Consider the following 20,529-nt stretch of genomic DNA (forward strand, 5'->3'; position numbering starts at 1 on the left):
GAATCAGTGAACTAAAAAGGAATGGAACGGTTGAATTTAACTCAGATGACCATTATATCTACTACTGTGGGCAAGAATCCCTTAGAAGAAATGGAGTAACCCTCACAGTCAACGAAAGAGTCCAAAATGCAGTACTTGGGTACAGTCTCAAAAACAACAGAATGATCTTTGTTTGTTTTCAAGGCAAGCCATTCAATATCACAGTAATCCAAGTCTATGCCCCAATCATTAATGCCAAAGAAGCTGAAGTTGATGGTTCTATGAAGACCTACAAGACATTCTAGAACTAACACCCCCCAAAAAGATGTCCTCTTCATCATAGGAGCCTGGAATATAAAAGCAGGAAGTCAGGAGATACCTGGAGTAGAAGGAAAGTTTGGCCTTCGAGTACAAAATGAAGCAGGGCAAAGGCTAATAGAGTTTTGCCAAGAGAATGTGTTGGTCATAGCAAACACCTTCTTCCAACAACACAAGAGACGACTCTACATATGGACATCACCAGATGGTCAATATAGAAATAAGACTGATTATATTCTTTGAAGCCAAAGATGGAGAGGCTCTATACAGTCAGCAAAAACAAGACCAGGAGCTGACTGTGGCTCATTCACAAACTCCTTATTGTAAGATTCAGACTTAAATTGAAGAAAGTAGGGAAAATGACTAGACCATTCTGGTATCATCTAAATCAAATCCCTTATGATTATGCAGTGAAGTGACAAGTAAATTTAAGGGATTAGATCTGATAGAGTGCCTGAAGAACTATGGACGGAGGTTTGCGACATTGTACAGAAGGCCGTGATCAAAACCATCCCCAAGAAAAAAAAGGCAAAATGGTTGTCTCAGGAGCCTTACAAATAGCTTGGGAAAGAAGATAAATGAAAGGCAAAGAAGAAAAGGAAAGATGTACTCATTTGAATGCACAGTTCCAAAGAATAGCAAGGAGAGATAAGAAAGCCTTCCTCAGTGATCAGTGCAAAGAAATAGAGGAAAACAATAGACCGGGAAAGACTAGAGATCTCTTCAAGAAAATTATGATAGCAAGGGAAAATTTCATGCAAAGGTGGGCACAATAAAGGACAGAAATGGTATGGACCTAACAGAAGCAGATGATATTAAGAAGAAGTGACAAGAATACATAGAATAACTATACAAAAAAGATCTTCAGGACCACGAAAACCACACTTGTGTGATCACTTACCTAGAGTCAGACATCCTGGAACGCAATGTCAAGCGGGCCTTAGGAAACATCACTACAAACAAAGCTAGTGGGGGTGATGGAATTCCAGCTGAGCTTTTTCAAATCTTAAAAGATGATGGTGTGAAAGTGCTGCACTCAATATGCCAGCAAATTTGGAAAGCTCAGCAGTGGCCACAGGACTGGAAAAGGTCAGTTTTCATTCCAATCCCAAAGAAGGGCAATGCCAAATAATGTTCGAACCTCTGCACAATTCCACTCATCTCACACACTAGCAAAGTAATGCTCAGAATTCTCCAAGCAAGGTTTCAACAGTACGTGAACTGAGAACTTCCAGATGTTCAAGATGGATTTAAAAAAGGCAGAGGAACCAGAGATCAAATTGCCAACATCCACTGAATCATCGAAAAAGCAAGAGAGTTCCAGAAAAACATGTACTCCTGCTTTAATGACTACGCCAAAGCCTTTGACTGTGTGGATCACAACAAACTGTGGGAAATTCTTCAAGAGATAGGAATACCAGACCACCTTACCTGCTTTCTGAGAAATCTGTATACAGGTCAAGAAACAACAGAACTGGACATGGAATGACAGACTGGTTCCAAAGTGAGAAAGGAATATGTCAAGGCTATATATTGTCAAACTGCTTATTTAACTTATATGCAGAGTACATCATGCAAAAAGCCAGGCTGGATGAAACACAGACTAGAATCAAGATTGCCAGGAGAAATATCAGTAACCTCAGATATGCAGACGACACCACCCTTATGGCAGAAAGTGAAGAAGAGCTAAAGAACCTCTTGATGAAAGTGAAAGGGAAGAGAGAAAAAGCTGACTTAAAACTCAACATTCAGAAAACTAAGATCATGGCATTTGGTCCCATCACTTCATGGCAAATAGATGCGGAAACAATGGAAACAGTGACAGACTTCATTTTCTTGGGCTCCAAAATTACTGCAGATGGTGACTGCAACCATGAAATTAAAAGATGCTTGCTCCTTGACCAACCTAGACCTATTAAAAAGCAGAGACATTACTTTTCCATCAAAGGTCTGTCCAGTCAAAGCTATGGTTTTTTCAGTAGTCATGTATGGATCTGAGAGTTGGACCATAAAGAAAACTGAGTGCCAAAGAATTGATGGTTTTGAACTGTGGTGTTGGAGAAAACTCTTGAGAGTCCCTTGGACTACAAGGAAATCAAACCAGTCAATCCTAAAGGAAAGCAGTTTGAATATTCATTGGAAGAACTGATGCTGAAGATGAAACTCCAATACTTTGGCCACTGACCCATTGGAAAGGACCCTGATTCTGGGAAAGATTGAAGGCAGCAGGAGAAGGGGATGACAGAGGATGAGATGATTGGATGGTATCACTGACTCAGTGGATATGAATTTGAGCAAGCTCTGGGAGTTGGTGACGGACAGGGAAGCTTGGCTTTCTGCAGTCCATGGGGTTACAAAGAGTTGGACGTGACTGAGCTACTGAACAATAACAACAAACCAAAACTAGCAGTCTGAATTTAAGTTAGTTTAGTATGAAAGATGTTGCCCTAAGAAAACACAGCGAGGATGAAGACATAAGTAAGCCCCATCCACGTGCGGCTCCTTGGAGGGAACAAGGGGAATCTGCTCATTGTCTGTGACCAGTCCACACACACAGGGAAACAGGGTCAGGCACTAAGCTGAACTGAAAGGTATTGAAATCATATAGCAGACTCTCACTGGTTCTAATCCACTTTTCCTCACAGGAGTCCGTATCGATGATGATCACTCACCATCCAGCCCCTGACCTCATGACCTGGCCCCTCTGCTGGAATTTATCCCAGAGACCTTGTTTTATGTCACCCCTTAATTTTTCATTGCTCACCTCTCCCAGTTCTTCAGAAACCCTCCAGCAGGAAGGTCATCCTATCAGAGATGGTTTAACTACTTTTCAGCGTCTTCTGTCTCATCCTTCAGCAGGAATGTCATCCTATCAGGATGGTTTAAGCACTTTTTCAGAGTCTTCAGCTTTAATTTGCTAAAAGGAGAGCTGTCCCTGCTTGCCACTTCCCACAGAGGTTTGGATTGGTCTCTTCAGGGCCCAGGCTGTTCCTCTTTTCCTTCTGTGCTTTTCCTTTGACCTCTCAGCGGCAGGTCAGGCCCCCATCTGTCCTTACCGCGTGTGCATGTGACAGGGGAAAGGCAAGGCCTTGTGAGCAGGTGGGCACGGGGACCAGAGCACCGTCCACCCTTCCTCCCTCCTGTCCTCCCAGACAGCAGTGGGGCTCCCAGCATGGAACAAGGATCATGCTTGCTCGCTGTGGCTCCACAGCCGGCACCCCCCACCCCTACCCCGCACTGCTCAGAGGAGACCACCCCTGCTCCACTCAGCAGCTGATGGAGGAAGCACACAGCTCCTCTGGGAGTCCCAGGCAGGGTAGCTAAGTGACCAGGCCACACAGACATCAAAGCCTCACGGAGAGGACTTCCCTGGGCATCCTAGTGGTTAAGAATGGCCTTTCAACCCAGAGGACATGGGTTCAGTCCCTAGTTGGGGAGCTAAGACCCCACAGGGACTAAGTAGTCTGTAAGCCACAACGAGAGATGGCCACGTGCCAGAATGAAGATTCAACACAGCCAAAAAAAAAGAGTGCCGGATAGAGGCAACAGCTCATGTGTCAAAGCCTGAGTCTATGTGATCCTCTCAACACCCCCTGGGTAGGACACATCAGAATCCCATTTACGGAAGACAAAACTGAGGCCGTGGGCCCTGATGCATAAGCAGTGGTCTGACAAAGGCTCTGTTTAGTAACCACTGCTGGGGACTCGACACTCGCCTTCTCATTGACCCCTCCCTCTGCAACATTATTCAGGACAGATTTCCTGCTGGCCTTGGACAGTGTTCAGACTCACCCCCGGGAGATAAGGGAAGGAGAGATGCTTTGATATGATGTAAATGCTGGGCCTTCCCAAACTTCTGATGCCCTAGTGCAGATGTGCCTGGCAGGCTGCCCAGCGCTCCCTTCTGGGGTCCTTGACCCAGCCCCAAGGGCTTCTAGCCTGGTGTCTAGGAACCCCCCCCCCCACCCCCCGCCTCCCCACAACAGGGTAGAGAGGAAACTTCAGGAGAACTTCAGAATACTCTCAGCGGAACTCTGTCTGGTTCAGGGGAGTGAGGGAGTCAAGGATGACGGACAGCTGGCAAAATCATAAAGAACTTGAACTAAACAGAGTTTAGTCCACCCCAGCGTTTCCCAAACTGGCCAGCCTGTGGACCACCCGGAGCAATTCAGGAAATGGCAGATGTACAGATTATAGTCAATGACCCAAAACTGTGATCTTGGCAAAATACCGCTGCAGGAAATGATCAAAGTCGGATTAAATACAATAACATGTATTTCGGGTTAGTAAAGGCAGACACACACACACATGCACACACACCCTGCCACCCGGCCTTCAGATGCCTGGTGTGAGCATGAGGCACGGACAATGGACTGATTCTGTCATCGCTGTGCAGAGTGGGTTCTCAGGGACCCCTCAGATGGCAGGCCATGGGCATCTGCCAAGGGGCACTGAAGGGAGGCTCCCAGCTGCCGGAGCGGGGCCCAGAGAGCCCAGTGTCCCCAGTGGGGCGAGCAGAGCCATTCTGGCAGGCGTGCAGGGAGCGGGGTACACTCCAGCCATACAGAGCCCACTTCGTCGCCACGGTGACCACGCCCTGGCAGGTGATCTGAAAGGGGAAACGATGACATCAAGGGGCATTCATGTCCACTGACCCGCGGGAGCAGCCAAGGGCGTGCCGCTCTCCCCGGCTCTGGGGCCAGGTGCCAGCTAGGCGCATTGGAAGGGCTCCAGGAGGCAGAGACTGCTGGGGAGAGGGAGGCCTGCATGTGGTCAGAGCTCTGAGTCCATCATGCGGGTGACTCAGTGCACCTGTGGCTCTGAGTCCAAACCAGAACCAGGTAAGTGGACCGCCCAAGACAGGCAGCTAGAGGCAGGTTCTTCCTACTGATGCCAGCCCCGCCTGCCCGGAGTGAGCGTAGAGGCCAGCCTGACCGAGAACAGGGGCTCAGCTCTGCCCCTGCTGCTGCCAGGGCACCTCCCAGGAGAGCCCGTGTCCACCACGCAGCGTTCCCCCATCAGCGTCCCCCAGAAGCCCCAAGTGGACCACACGGGCTAGGGGCTCTGATGAAATCCAGCCCTGGGCCGTTTTCTCCCCACAGGCTGTCTCTGACTGGGGACCGCCCATGTTATGTGGTAAGTCCCCCCGAGTCCCGTGGTTCCTGCTTGGTTTTCTATTTCCCCAGCGACAAGGCTGAATTCAGTTCCTAACAAGTCCACTCAGGAAGGAAAACGGAGGCAAATGGTACCCTTGACACTAATTTGCCTTGTGTCCTGAAGCTCCCAGTGTCCCCATTCGTCAGGTCTGAAAATAAGCCCAGCAGCTGAGAATCTGACGGGGCTCCTGAAAGCAGCTCCTCCACCCGCCTCCCCCACCACCAGGACCCCAGGCTCCCGGGGAGGGAGGCCCACAGACGTCAGCACCCTCTGCCCTGGCGTCTCTCCCACGACGGCAGCGAGACGGCACGTTACTGCCTCTCCCAGCTCCTGCCACTCATAGGTTGTCGGGCTATAAAAAGCAGCATTGTTCAGCCCCAACCAGGCAGGCGCTGCCGCGGCTCTGACGTCTCTGCCTGCTGGCTTGTTTCAGACGACAAGTCCGCACAGCGCTGCTGCTGATCCCCGGGCACACACCCACACACGGCCCGGCCTGTGCACACGCGGGCAGTCACGTACGACAGAAGGCCTCCGAGCGCTCAGTGCAGAGGCAGCCTGCCTGGGAGACCCGGGGCAGCGTCCCCGGGGGCCCCTGGAATGCACGGGCCGCTGGGCGATGACGGGGACCAGCTTCCTGTGGGACGCATGTGGCCAGCCTTGCTGGCGGGGGGACAGGCCTCTGAACTGGGATGCGGAACACACGGTGGAGGAGGGGAGTCTTGTGTTGCGACAGCTCTGCAGAAGCACACGCAGGGCCCTGGATATGTTGGCGGGGGGCGGGGGCGCAGTTCTCAGGCAGCTGGGCCACAGGGGAACCCACTCCTGGGTGCTGCCTTCAGGGACAGGGTGCCCTCTGTGTCAGCCCCTGTCACCTGCCAGGTATTGAACTATCAAGGCATTTTCCCTTTCTCAGCAGCCATGACTCCAAGGTGCTCAGGGTCTCAGTTTCTGCACCTGCAGAATGGGATGGTTCCACCGTCCTTCCAAGATGCCATGAACAGAAGTAAGGAATACACACAAAGCGGCAAGCAGGAAGTAGTGACCTGTAAATGCCTCTCTTAGGGGTTTACATACAATCCACTCCTCGCCCTTGCACCAAACACCTTCTGTCTGCAGCCACCTGGAGCGGGATGGGGGAGGGGGAATGATGGCAGGGGAGGGGAGGCATGCCTCCCAGACCCTGAAATCTCCCCAGGACACTCAGGTCTCAGGTGGACCAGAGAGCCCCAGGAGACTGGAGTGATAATCTGAGAGGTTCAAAGGGCAGGTCCAGCCCTCTTTGTCTTCACGTGACCGCAGGCCCTGAATGAACAGGCCGAGAACCCAGGGCACGTGGAACCGGCGAAGGAAAGAGAACCACCAGGTGAGGAGGGTACTGTGGTGGCTGGCTCAAGCCATCTGGATGACCCAGCTATAGGTGCCCAGGCTTTTACTGGTTGCAGCCCCAGAGCCATCTCATGGTGTCCGAGGGCGGGAGGACAAGACGAAGCCCCGTGACGCTGAACCCTGCGCCAAGCCACACAGGCCTGCTTCAAAGTGTCCTTCCCGTGGAAGAGCATAACCTTCTGTCTTGTGTCCCTAAAAAGGTGCTTTTCTAGGCTGTGAGCCCCGAGCCAGTTAGTCTGAACATCTGTCCTCCACGTGCCCACGGCCCTACACTTGGCGGGCTTCACAGACGCGGCTCAAAGGCTGTCCTCTGGGCAGATGGGCCGGTGCTGGGGCTCAGCCTCCTGGCCACCCCTGCTGGCCGGTCATCACCCCGCACGCCCTGAGATGGGCATGCCACAGCCCTTGGAGCTCCAGATCTCAGTTTCCACGTGAAGCCGTCTCCACCAGAAGTGAGGCCAAAAGTAAATATATTTCAAGAGTTTAAATAAAACTCCTTCCAGTGCGGGAGAGTTGTTGGAAAGAGGTACTTTTTAAAATAATAATAAACAGAAGTCAAGTGGGTGAGTCAGGCGGGAGGAGGAAGTCCCCTGGATACTGACACGGGTTGGGGCAGGGGCTCCCTGGACGGACATGGCAAGGCTTCTGGGGTAGCCGTCTGAGGGTCCGGCTACAGTCCACAGGCTGCCTTGTCTGGGCAGGTGGGGAGCCCACTATTTGCCTGAGAAGCCCCGACACCTGGAACAGGCCAGGGCTGGAGCACGAGGCGAGGTTTCCAGCCACACCCCGGCAGCCCGAGCTTAAAGCCCAGAAGCTGGGAGCTGCAGGAGCCTGGAACGCTCCAGACGCCCCACTCTAACCTGTGCGGACGTGAGACCTCCCTCCCACCCCCTCCCGCCAGCTGCCAGCTGGCCTTGGCTCTCAGGATGCAGGAGGCCTTGGGGAAGCCGACGACAAGACAGGACCCGCACACACACCGTCTGGTCACCCTCCAGCCGGGAGCACCGGGGACCTGGCTCCTGCACGAACCTCAGGTCGGAATGAAGGGCAAACCTCCTGAGAAGAGAAGCCCCTCTCCACCTAGCACTTCCGAGAGCTGTGCCCCCGTGTCTGCTTCACCCGCGCTCCGGCTACAGCCCCAGCAGGGCTGGAGCGGGTCTGAAATGTGGGTGTGTGGGGGTGTGTGGTGCTTACGTGGCATCCGTGCATGAGTGTGTGGCTCAGTATGCGGTGCCTGCATTGCTGGAGGGGTGTGTGTCCGCCAGGCTTCTCCCCAGAGAAAAGGCCATTCTGCAGCCCACCTGGCCCTCTGGCTGCCTGGCCCCGTGGACAGCTGTGGGCGGCCGGGCTCCACTTCCTTTGAGGCCGAACTCAAAGCCTCTCTGGGCACAGCCTCTGGTGCCCACAGAGCATCACCAGAGCTGGCCATAAAATGAAAACTCTCCCATCTTCCTCTGCCAACAAGCTTTTCTTAAGCTTTTCTAAAAAGAATTGCCAACTTTTTCAAAACTCCCAAGGGGAGAATTTCCACCCGCTAATGGCCAGCTGGCCAGGTTCCTGGGAGCAGCAAGGCCAGTGCAGTCACCAGGAGGTGACCTCGGGCCTAATGCCACTCCTGTGCCAGCCCCCACACAGACCCACTCCCACCAACTCTGACCGCTGCTCACTGTCTACCCTGAAGAGGACACCTTCAGTCCTGTCCGTTCAGCCGCAGGACCTAGAGCCAACCTGAGGGCTACCTGCCGTCTGGGCAACAGGGGTCAGTGCCCGTGTATGGATGGCAGCCACAACCCATGCTTCTGCTGGGTACCTGAGCCCAGGTCGGACACTGTCCCCAGTGTCTGGGGGCCTCTCCCTCCTGGAAGCGTGACCTGGGTCCAGAAGTCCAGGCAGATAAGGTGTGAGAGCCGCAACCCCCGGGGAAGGAGGCAGGGTCAGCCTGGAGTGAAGCTGCAGCCGTTGCACTGCAGATCCCAGGCGGGAGCAGCAGGGTGTCTGTGGCCACCAGCTGGGTGGGGGATGCCTGTGAGCAGCTCCTCTCCCACACGGGGATGGGCAGCAGACAGGCCAAAATTCAGGGAAGAGGAAGAAAGAGCTAGGGTTAATGAGGCTGGCTCCAGCCCATCACACCCCTACTCCCCATACCTAAAGGGCTGCTCAACGACTCACGCAGCCAGCTCAGGGAAAGGAAGCATGGTCCATTGATGCCGCTGATCCAGGAAAGGACACTGCCAGGACCAGGGCAGACGTCCCCACCAGCAGGCCCCCACCACTTGGCTGACAGTGTTCTCTGTCCTTGGGGCAGGCTTTGAGGGGGGATACCTGAGCCTCTGGGGGAGGCAGGAAGGCTGAGAAGTTCCCGTGAGCTGGGTCCAAGCATCCTACAAAGCTGGATGCTGACCGTATCTGATGGTCTGTGCTAATGTCGCGACTCTGGGTGGGGCTGTCACACGGAAAACACCAACCATGGACTTGGGATAGGGACTTATCAGTCGGAGCCCTGGAGAGAGGCAGTGATATCAGCTGGACCTCTGGAAAGGGGAGGGGGCTGGAGATGGGCTCCACCACGTAGGCGATGATGGGATCAGTCTAATCCCAATGCAAACGGGGCCTGATGCTCAGTGAACCTCCCTGATTGGCCACCCAGAGTCAGGTCACACGTGGATGTGCTGGGAGGGTCAGCCACTCTGAGGACAGCCTGGAGGAGGGGTTCCCTTGGGAGACCGTCTCAGACCAAGCCTGATGCCAGGCTTCTTTTGACTGACTCTGATGTGTCATAGCCTTTTGCTACGATAACTTCTTGCTGCTAGTGTAAGTGTTCAGCTCAGTTCAGTTCAGTCACTCCATCGTGTCTGACTCTTTGCGACCCCATGGACTGCAGCATGCCAGGCCTCCCTGTCCATCGCCAGCTCCCAGAGCTTGCTCAAACTCATGTCCATCGAGTCAGTGATGCCATCCAATCATCTCATCCTCTGTCATCCCCTTCTCCTCCTGCCTTCACTCTTTCCCAACATTAGGGTCTTTTCCAATGAGTCAGTTCTTCCCATCACGTGGCCAAAGTATTGGAGTTTCAGCTTCAGCATCAGTCCTTCCAATGAATATTCAGGACTGACTTCTTCTAGGACGGACTGGTTGGATCTCCTTGCAGTCCAACGGACTCTCAAGAGTCATCTCCAACACCACAGTTCAAAAGCATCAATTCTTTGATGCTCAGCCTCCTTTATGGGCCAACTCTCACATCCGTGTGAGATTTATAGTTATTATAGACTATTGGTTTTATCCATGTGCTGCACAATATATTTTTGTAGCTTGTTTTATACCTAATAGTTTGTACCTTTTAATCCTCCACCCCACCCCTCACCTCCCTCTTTCCTTCCCCCAGTGGTAACCACTAGTTTGTTCTCTGTATCTGTGACTCTGTTTCTGTTTTGTTATATCCACTAGTTTGTTTTATTTTTTAGATTCCACATATAAGTGATAACACAGTATCAGTATTGTCTTTGTCTGACTTATTTCACTTAGCATAAACCCTCCAAGTGCCTTCACGTTGTTGCAAAATTTCACTTTTTGAGTGGTATTCCACTGTGGATAATATACCGCATCTTCGTCCATCCATCTGTTAATGGACACAGGTCTGATTACCCAGTTTTAAACAAATGAGTGAATGATTTGAAAAGGCACCTTTAAAGGTTACCCAGATAGCCAATAAATGTGAAAGGGTGTCAGCACCATCAGTCACCAGGGACAGGCCAGCTAAGACCAGACTGAGGTGGCTCCACACCCCCCTCCTCACCTGAACGGCTAAAAGCCACAGGCTGTGGAGATTGGCGCTACCTAACTCTGCTGACGAGTAAGGTCTACAGTCGCTTTAGGAAACTGCTTGCCAGTGTGCACTGAAGCTAAATGCTCAAACATCCTCTGACCCAGGGTGCCCCCACCCCAATGTAAACCCAACAGAAATAGAAGCTCCATACACCAAAAAGCTGTACAAGAATGTTCACAGCATCATTGCTCATGAAGATCTAAATGGAATTGTCTGTCTGGTGTGGGATAGACAAACTGCATGTCATACAACACAACACGGGATGGCAATGCAAAAGAGCACGAGCTGCTGACCCCTTGATATGGGTCAGTCTCTCAGGAAACCAGGTGGCGCACGAGAGTCCAGACCCCAAAGCTGACACTGAGGCATCCATGTCTGTATTTGGGTAATATTCAGGATTGGGCAGAGTGACTCTGTGTCATAGGGATCAGGACAATCATTATCTTCAGGGCTTGGCGTGGACTGGGAGGGGCCCACTGGGCCCCCATGTCACTGGAAATAGTTCACACCTTGATCTGGGGGCTGGTTCCACAGATGTGGCAAGTTGTAGTGTACAAAGACAGCTCCATCCATTTCTCCCTTCCCACGAGGTTAGATAGCATCACTGACTCAATAGACATGAATCCGAGCAAACTCTGGGAGATAGCGAAGGACAGGGAAGCCTGGCATGCTGCAGTCCATGGGGTTGCAAAGAGTCAGACACGACTGAGCGACTGAACGACAATGCTGAGGTTTTCACACATGGACTAGAGGCTCCTGTTCAGACAGGAGAGGGATGATCCCTCCCCAGGCCTTTGTGATTCCTCCAGCAGTAGAGAAGCTTCCCTGATGGCTTAGCTGGTAAAGAATTTGCCTGCAATGTGGGAGACCTGGGTTCAATCCCTGGGTTGGGAAGATCCCCTGGAGAAGGGAACAGGGAGGGAGCATGTTCTGGGGAGATGATCACTCCCCAGACCATGAGCAAACCTTTGAGATTCCTCCATCAGTAGAGAGAGGACCAGGGAGCAGCTGTGTGCACTTCCGCCTGGCTCGCTCGGACTGACTGCAGGGAACACAGCCGCCACATAGTGAGGAAGCCCAAACCACCCCAGGGAGTGACCACGTGGAGAGGAGGCCACACGGGGAGGAGGCCACTCGGGGAGGAGGCCACACAGGGAGGAGGCCACGCGGGGAGGAGGCCGCGTGGGGAGGAGGCCGTGTGGGGAGGAGGCCGCGTGGGGAGGAGCCCACGCGGAGGGTTCCGGTGGTGGCCCGGAAGAGGCGCAGCTAGCATCAACCAAAACACGTGACTACGGGTGGTACAGCATAGCGCATCCAAGCCTTCCTGAATCTCAGCCTCTGCTCCTCACAGGCACCATGGAGCCGGGGCCAGCAGTGCCCACACGCCACTCCCCCCAACCCAGCCTCCTGACCTGTAGAGCCCTCACACACACCATGAAGGGGCCTTGTCCCCAGTTTCCGGAGGCTTGAGAGGCAGTGCTGATGACGGGCCCAAGTGCACACATTTATAAAGATTAATTGAAATGTACGTTTGGAGTCTATGCAGTTTGCTCTGTGTAAACTACTGCTTAATTTTAAAAAAGAACCATCCAAACCCTCCTGAAGAAGAAAAGGAAGGCAGTGGGACCACCCCACAAGTTGAAAAGTTATTTGTGGTACTACAGTGAAGGCTGAGGTGTAGGAATTTCCCTGGCAGCCCAGCAGCTTGGACTTCACACTTCCACTGCAGGGGCATGGTTCAATCCCTGGTCGAGGAACTAAGATCTTGCAAGTCACTCACTGCCACCAAAAAAGTGGGGGTAGAATGAAGCATGGTGTCAGCCCAGGAAGTGACAATCTGGGCAATCGAACAGGATACAGAATCAACAAGCACACACAACTGTAGATGGATTTTGAGAAATGAAGGACGTGACATGAGGGGTCCTAGGGGAAAGTCATGCAATAAAAGAGGCAGGAAAACCCCAGGACGAAAACTTAGATGCTTTCTTTACTGTCAGAAAGCAGCTCCAAGTGGATTAAGAAACAAAACATCAAAAGTTTAAAACTTTAGAAGATAATACCAGTGAATATTTATGTGACCTTAGGACAGGAAAGAATTTCCTAAATAAGACACTCAAAAACCTTAACCATACAAAAGAAAAGATTGATGCATTTGAGTACATTAAAATTAATGACTGGGATTTCCATGGTGGTCCAGAGGTTAAGAATCCAGCTTGCAATGCAAGGGAGTCAGGTCTGATCCCTGGTTGGGGAACTAAGATCCCACATGCCATGGAGAAACTGAGCCTGCACACCTCAGCTAGAGAGTCCATGTGCTACAATGAACTATCCCACATGCCTTAACCAAGACCCAATGCAGCCGATAAATAATCTTTTTTTTAATTAGGACTTTTACTCAATAAAGTGTTAGTCGCTCAGTCCAACTCTTTGCAACCCCATGGACTGTAGCTCACCGGGCTCCTCTGTCCATGGAATTCATCAGGAAAGAACACTGGAGTGGGTTGCCATTCCCTTCTCCAGGGTATCTTCCCAACCCAGGGACCGAACCTGCGTGTCCCATATTGCAGGCAGATTCTTTGCCATCTGAGCCACAATTTACTCAATAAAATGTACCTTAATGAAGGTGAAAAGACAAGCTACAAACTGGGAGGTGATATTCACCACACACAAAACCAACCAAAGACAAGTATCAGGCTCTGCACAGAATTCCTAGGGGTGAGGAAGCAAAAGCAAGCAACCCAACAGAAAAATGGGCAAAAGGCAGGAGCAGGGGCTCCAAGGAGAGTAGAGGGGCCAACAGACACGGAGAGAGGCCAGCCGGCCCACTGTCATCAAGGGATACGGCTCACGATGAGATGGCATTTTGTATACTTTTGATCAACCACACACAAAAAATTTGTTAATTCCAAATGTCAGAGAGGATGTGGGTCACCAGAACGCTTACACGTTGCTGGTAGAGTGTGAACTGACGCAACCATTTTGCAAAACAGCTAGGCACTGTCATGCCAAATTAAAATTCTGTGTTCCCACAATCCAGATTCCATTCTCAGCTCTGCTCCCAGGAAGGTCCCCCATGGGTGTGTACAGGATGCTTATTCGTCAGTATGAACACTGGAGCAGCCCGAAGGCCCAACAACAAGAGAAGAGAACAGACAATATGTGATGTACACAGAGAGAAATTCTTCAATGGGGACATTCAGTATCAACAGACAGCTGCTCACAGAATATAAACAAACCTCAGGAATGCAGTGTTGAATGGGGAAGATCAAGTCCCAGAAAGGAGAGAAAAAATGAACACCGAGTGCAGAATTTTGTTTACCTCATGAGGAGGAAGCAGTTGAGGTGGGAACAAGCAGGGGCAAACAGAGGTTACTGGCAGTTCCAGTTCCTGGACTGGCTGGTGGGACAGCGTGTTCATTGCTACTATTGCTACGTGTTCATTGCTATCACGTACTATTGCTACCATCTTAAAGTCAAAGAACACCCAGCAGGGACCAATGCGGAGAGTGTGCCTTGAACCAGATTACAATAAATCCAGTCTGTGCACGTGAGGTCTGGAATCTACTAAACGGTTTGTTAGGAAGAAGGAAGACTAAACAGGCAGAGCACAGAGAGTTTTTAGAGCAAGGACTGGTGCTGAAGCTCCAATACTTAGGCCACCTGATGTGAAGAGCCGACTCACTGGAAAAGACCCTGATGCTGGGAAAGATTGAGGGCAGGAGGAGAAGGTGGTCGCAGAGGATGAGATGGTTAGATAGCATCACCGACTCAATGGACACAAATCTGAGCAAACTCCAGGAGATAGGGAAGGACAGGGAAGTCTGGCGTGCTGCAGTCCATGGGGTCACGAAGTCAGACACGACTGAAAGACTGAATATCAAGAACTTTGTATGATATCCTGATGGGTGGCACACAACTGCCCAAATCCACAGAATGTACCCCACCAAGAGTAACCTTAATATACACAATGGACTTTGACAATGATACAGCAAAGTAGGTTCTTCATTTCTGACAAACACACCACTCTTGCAGGATGTTGATGTTGGGGGAAATTTGCATGTGTGGGGGTAGGGGGTGTAGGGGAAACCTCCATATCTTCCACTCAATTTTGTTGTGGATCTAAAACTGCTCTTAAAAAGAGTCTATTAAACAGTTTTAAGAGAGAGGGCCAGGGAGAGATTTGAGGAGGAAGGAGAGTTGCTATAAACATTTTATATTGTTTTTGTCTTGACCAGCTGGCATATCCATCACTGGAATCTCCTCTCTAAACCACAAGAGCTGTCTCTGTCAGAGGACCCACTGTATGGACATGCACCTGCAAGGCACACCCAGCTGGCCCTTGGCACCAAGCAAGGGAGAAAGTGGACCTGAGTGCTCTGAAAAGCCAGCCCTCAGCACACACTGTGTCATATTCACAGCACCCACGGAGCAGTTGTCATCATCCTAGTCCTCAGCTGGACAGGAGAGCTGCCTCTGCACCTGCCCTCACACCAAGGGGAGACACGCCAAGCTTGACCACTTCATTCTCCGTGAGCCTGGGTCCTGGGAGGACAACTAACATCTTGGTTTAATCCCCAGAGCAGCTGCCCTCCAGCTTTTCAATCAGGGCTTCTCTGGAAGTAGGTGCAGTGGGAACGTGGCGCTGAAGGCCTCTGCTTAGCCCACTTCCCCTCTGGCCACAGGGGCCACTGCTGCTGGGACAGGAGGCCCTCCTGGAACCCCCTGGGATGGTCTGGGTATGGCTAAAAGATTCTGCCCAGGCTGGAGGCCATAGGCGACAGGGGCCAGCAAGGTAGCCCAATGCCCAGGGCTGCTCCTGCACCTGGCTGCACTTCGGCTGCTCCTGACGAGGAGCAGGGACCACCCGAAACACTCATGCAGCCTGGAATGCGATTTTCTCTGGAAAGTGCTCCCCGCACAGCTCCATCCACCAGCACCTCACACACAGACTTTAGAAGGCCCAATCAGGCAGTCACAATGCCCGGCCTCTGGAGGGGCCGCTGCCTGCCAGCCCGACCATGTCCAGGTGGGGTCGTGGGCAGGGGGACACTCTGACGTGTGACATTTGGGCAGGTGGTACCCGTGCCTCTGTCACTGCCGCCTCCTCACAGGCCTGGGACCCCAAGACTGACAGGTCCAGGAGATGCTGAGGATGGAGGGATCCCCAAACTTACCATCACCAGGGCCTCAGGACCTCGTAAAGCCAGTTGGATCGAGAGCCCCGTGGGGGCTCCGAGGCCATATTCACACTCCTCCCAGGCCTCAGCCCTCTCTCTCCTTCTGTCCATGTCCAGGAACAATGCCCTCCCTGCGAGGCTGGAGGTGACACAGTGATGCAAGGAAGCTGCCCAGTCACTATCACGGGTGATATTGTCCCCACCCCCCACAGAGGCCAGGTCTCAGTAGGCGCCTGGAGAATGTTGGCTGGATGTGTGCTGCTGGGGGCCCTTGGCCCCCCTGGACACCAACACAGCCCCGAGGGGACACCCAGAGGCCCCAGTGCAAAGGAGGAGGCTTGCCCAGCTCACACTGAGCCAGACCCTGGCCCACCCTAGTGCCCACAGTGACCGCTGGACCTTGGTGCCACAGCCACCAGGGGGTAGGCAGCAGAAAAGGTCAGCCTTGGTGTCTATGGGACAAGCATCAACATCAGCCAACTGCCCACCGCACCCAGCCCTAAAATTTCCAGGCTGGAGCTGAGAGCGGCACAGCCCTGGGACCAGGGTCCGGCCTCCAGTAGCTCCTCAACCACCTTCCTGTCATGTGGGCATGAGCCATTTGCATTATGAAACGTCCCTGTGAAGTGGGAATGACAGCAGCCTTGGCTTAGGGGGGCCGTGGCTATGGTCAGGGGTCGGGGGTGATGCGTGCAGAAGGGTGATCCACACCATGGCCGCTCGCTGGAGAGGGGCTGCTGTCACCACCTGTTCCCATCACACCCCCAGGGGAGATGCGAGGGGGGACGGGAGAGCAGAGGGCGGCGGGGAGCCAGCGTCTGGTTCAGAGGACGGGAGAGGGTTAAGCCAGAAGAATGCACCATGGGACCGGCAAGCAGACGGATGGCAGATGGTCCTCTCTCTGCCCTCAAGGATCAAAGGGACGTGCTCCTGGTCACACTGTTGGGGTGGGCGGTGCTGAGGAAAGGAACCAGCTTCGAGAGAGTAGTCAACGGACAGGCAGGTCCACAATCGGGAAGCACCTTCTGAGGGAACCAGAGCCCCTCAGAGAGTTTGATACCCAGAACTGAGAGATGAAAGTCTTTCTGTGAATGCTGGGGATCCTGCCCGCTGTCTGCCCCACTGCGAGGTCAGTATGACGCGTGAAAACTGCAGAGGCCGTGATAACTGCCCCCCTCACCGCCCCAGCAAGGAAGGCCCAGCTCTGGGCCATTGCCAGAAGGCAGGCCGGTGTTCCCCAGGAAAGAGATCACGTCCCCAACCTCCGGACTCGGGTCAGTACCAGGTACCCACCCTCCACCTGCCTGAGGACTGGGGATCTGCCGAGGGGAGCCCGGAAACTTCGTGCTCTGGGCTGAACATGGGTCAGAGAAGCTGGCCGCCCTACAGGGAGAGGCCCAGGACCTTTCCTGATGGGATTTCTATGAACATGGCTCAGACTCCATGAGGAACCGCTGCTTTAAAGAAAACCTCCTCCAAAAAATAAATGCAAGCAGGGTTGGACTGTCAGCACCCAAAGCTCAGATTCCAGTTGAATCATTTCTAGAACATGGACTAATGCCCAGTATGACGATGAGTGAGTGATAGTCGCTCAGTTGTGTCCAACTCTTTGCCACCCCATGGACTATAGCCACCAGTCTCCTTTGTGCATGGAATTCTCCAGACAAGAATACTGGAGTGGGTTGCCATTCCTTTCTCTAAGGGATCTTCCTGACCCAGGGATTGAACCCTGGTCTCCTGCATTGCAGGCAGATTCTTTACCATCTGAGCCGCCAGGGAAGCATAATGCCTGGTATATACTGGCCTAATGAGCAAAATTGGAAATCCTGCCCTACATCACATTTTTAAAGAGCCTTGCCATGTCAGCTTCTGTTTCATTTATCTAATGAATGCTCCCAAAACTCAACGACTTGGAATAAAAACTGGTCATTTCTCATCCTTCACAGTTCTGTGTGTTGATTTGGAGTTCACTCTCTCTGGAGCTGCTGGGGTTCAGGGGTGTTTGGAGGATCCCAAATGGCCTCATTTGCATGGCTGCAGGTTGGGGCTGGCTGGGGGCCATGAGGTCAGTGGGGCTGAGGGCTGGGTCCCTGGTTCTCCTCTCTTGGCCTCTCCCTGTGGCTAGTTGGACTGCCTCCTAATATGGCTGCTGGGCTCTAAGAAGCTCAGAAGTCAGGACATCATTTCTGTTGCATCCTTTAGGTCAGAGCCAGTCCTCAAGGCTGGGGAAATTCAAGGAGAGAGGAATTAGCTCCATCTCTTGATGTGGGGGCGGCATATGTGCAGAGAAGGGAGGGACTGTAAGGGCATCTCGAGGACACTCTTGTGTTCGTGCAGAGCGACCCTTTTCACAGCCCAGTGCCAACTTGGCACTCCAACGTGAGAGTATTGAGAGTCCTGTAGGCAATCCTGAGTGCATACCTGCCTCTCAGGTACCTGGGCTCTGGCAGGTGGGACAACACCGCCCCCCCAGGATTCTTTGGAGAACACAGCCCCTCTGGGCATCATCTCCAGCAGCTAGGGCCTGGGATCTGTAGAGTCCTGTCCTTATCAGTGATCAGTTCCTGCGAGAGCTCCCCTTTCCCACAGTGGGAAGTTCTGCATGGGAGGCAGAGTGGAGGGGCTCAGGTTACCTCCGGCTCTGCCTCTTGGCTCAGGAATCCAGTCCCCAGGCCTCTTCACCCACCCCCTCGATGGGAACCCCCTCCCCCTTGCTCTTCCCTCCCTGCCCAGCACACAAACCACAGGCACTGGCCTCAGGCGGGGCTGCTTCCCTTTGAGCAGAATTAGATCTGGTGCTGTCCCTGAGAGCTGACCCACTCCCCACATGCACACTGGCCTCAGGAATTGGGAGCCTGGCTCAGGAGACCAGGGGAGTGGGCAGCTCCCAGTGTCTGCTGAGATGTCCATGGTACTACTGTGGCCCACAGAGGGTCCCCCAAGGCTGGCGTCTGGGAGGTAAATGAACAGCCACTGGGGTGGAAACTGTGTCTAGACCTCGTAAATGCAAGCGGCAGTTAGCCACCAGCCACTTCACTCACAGGGACTGAATCTAAGCAACATGTCAGAGCTGTGTGCAAAGACCTCTGGCATGCACAGATGTTCTGCATGATCTTCTGCATTCTCTGAGCAGCACTGAACAGATGTGCCCTGCCCGGGGGACAGTGGCTCAGTGTACCTTGAATAAGCTCATGATCAGAAATAAACATGGTCGAGACGGGACTGCAGCAGCCAGCCCTCCGACTGCCCTGGGTTACTGAGCTCGTACATTTTCTCTAGACCCTAACCCAGACATCATTCCAGGAGGCACCTTCCCTGAATCTAAGTCCTGGAGGACCCACTGTGCAGCCTCAGAGCCTCACACAGCTTGCTCCCAGCACTCATCGGTTTGTGATGAGCGTGGTCATCCGTGGATTTACTTTTGGTCCTGGCCCCAACAACAGGCCTGTCACGTGTTCCGACACATGACGCATATCACAAGCAGCTGACATGCAGGGGGAGCCATCAAATGAACCCATACTTAAGTAACAACAAGCTACGTGTGGCTGGTCACGTATGTAAACTACTGATCCACCTGCCGGAATATTCTTCAGCAATTTAAAGGAGTTGCTGAAAAATACGACACATGAGAAAATGCTGAAGAGATCACATCAGGGGATATGAGGCTACTGTCAAACTGTACTTACAATTCAATCCCAAGTAAAACAGTCATGTCCAAGCATTATAGAACAGACTCCCACACTGCCGTGAGGCTGCACAATAACAGAGAAGGTTTTCAGTTCCTTAAAACATCTGTGGCATTTTTATCCTGGGAATCAAAAACTTGTGTCCACAGCCAAAGGCAGACACAAATGTTTATGACAGTTTTGTTTGCCATCCCCCCAAAGAGGGAACCACCCAGAAATCCTTCAGCAGGTGAGCGAATGAATAAACCCATTTGTGGTACCTAGAACCTGTGTAGCAAAAAGAGAGAAGATACACACATTTCCCTGGATGGACCAAACCTGACTCTGCTTTCAGGACATTCTTGAAATGACAGATGAGGGGACAGAGACAGAGGAGGTGTGGTCAAGGTGGGGAGCATCCCAGAGAGGGTGACTGTGAAGGGGGAGAATAGGAAAGACGTTGAGCTGACAGAGCCCCTCCGTAGTAGGATGGTGGTGATGGTTACAGGTCCACACAAGTTGAAATGCCTTAGAGCCGGGTACACTTGCACCAATGCCACATTCCTGGTCTTGATATTTCACTAATGTCAGACATAAACATTTCAGGGGATGGCGGTGCTGAGGTCAGGGCCGAGAACATGAAGGTTGTGGGGGGCAGTCCTGGGGGTACTGGAGGGAGACCGAGGCCGAGGTTCATGGTCAGAGGAAGCAGGGTTAGAAGAGCCTAGTGTAGGAGGAACCCAGGGGCTGCCAGCAAGGGCTGGTGTCCTCAGAGTGGGGCTGTGCAGAGTGGGCGTAAAGGGGTCACTGGAAAGCTGGGGTGGAGTGGACAGCACACGCCCAGTGCTGTGGGGCTGAGACCCCAGGCGGTGACCGAGAGCAAGACACGTGAGTCTGAGTGGGCAAGGCTGGCACCAGATGGCCTGCAGTCCCTGGGGGGCGGCAGGTGGCTGGAGAGCCATGGGCAGTGCGCTGGGCTGGAGTGGACGGCAGAAGCCCCTTGGGGCTGACTCACCATCTCTGG

The sequence above is a fragment of the Dama dama genome, chromosome 19 (genome assembly GCF_033118175.1).
Source record: "Dama dama isolate Ldn47 chromosome 19, ASM3311817v1, whole genome shotgun sequence".
Lineage (NCBI taxonomy): Eukaryota > Metazoa > Chordata > Mammalia > Artiodactyla > Cervidae > Dama > Dama dama.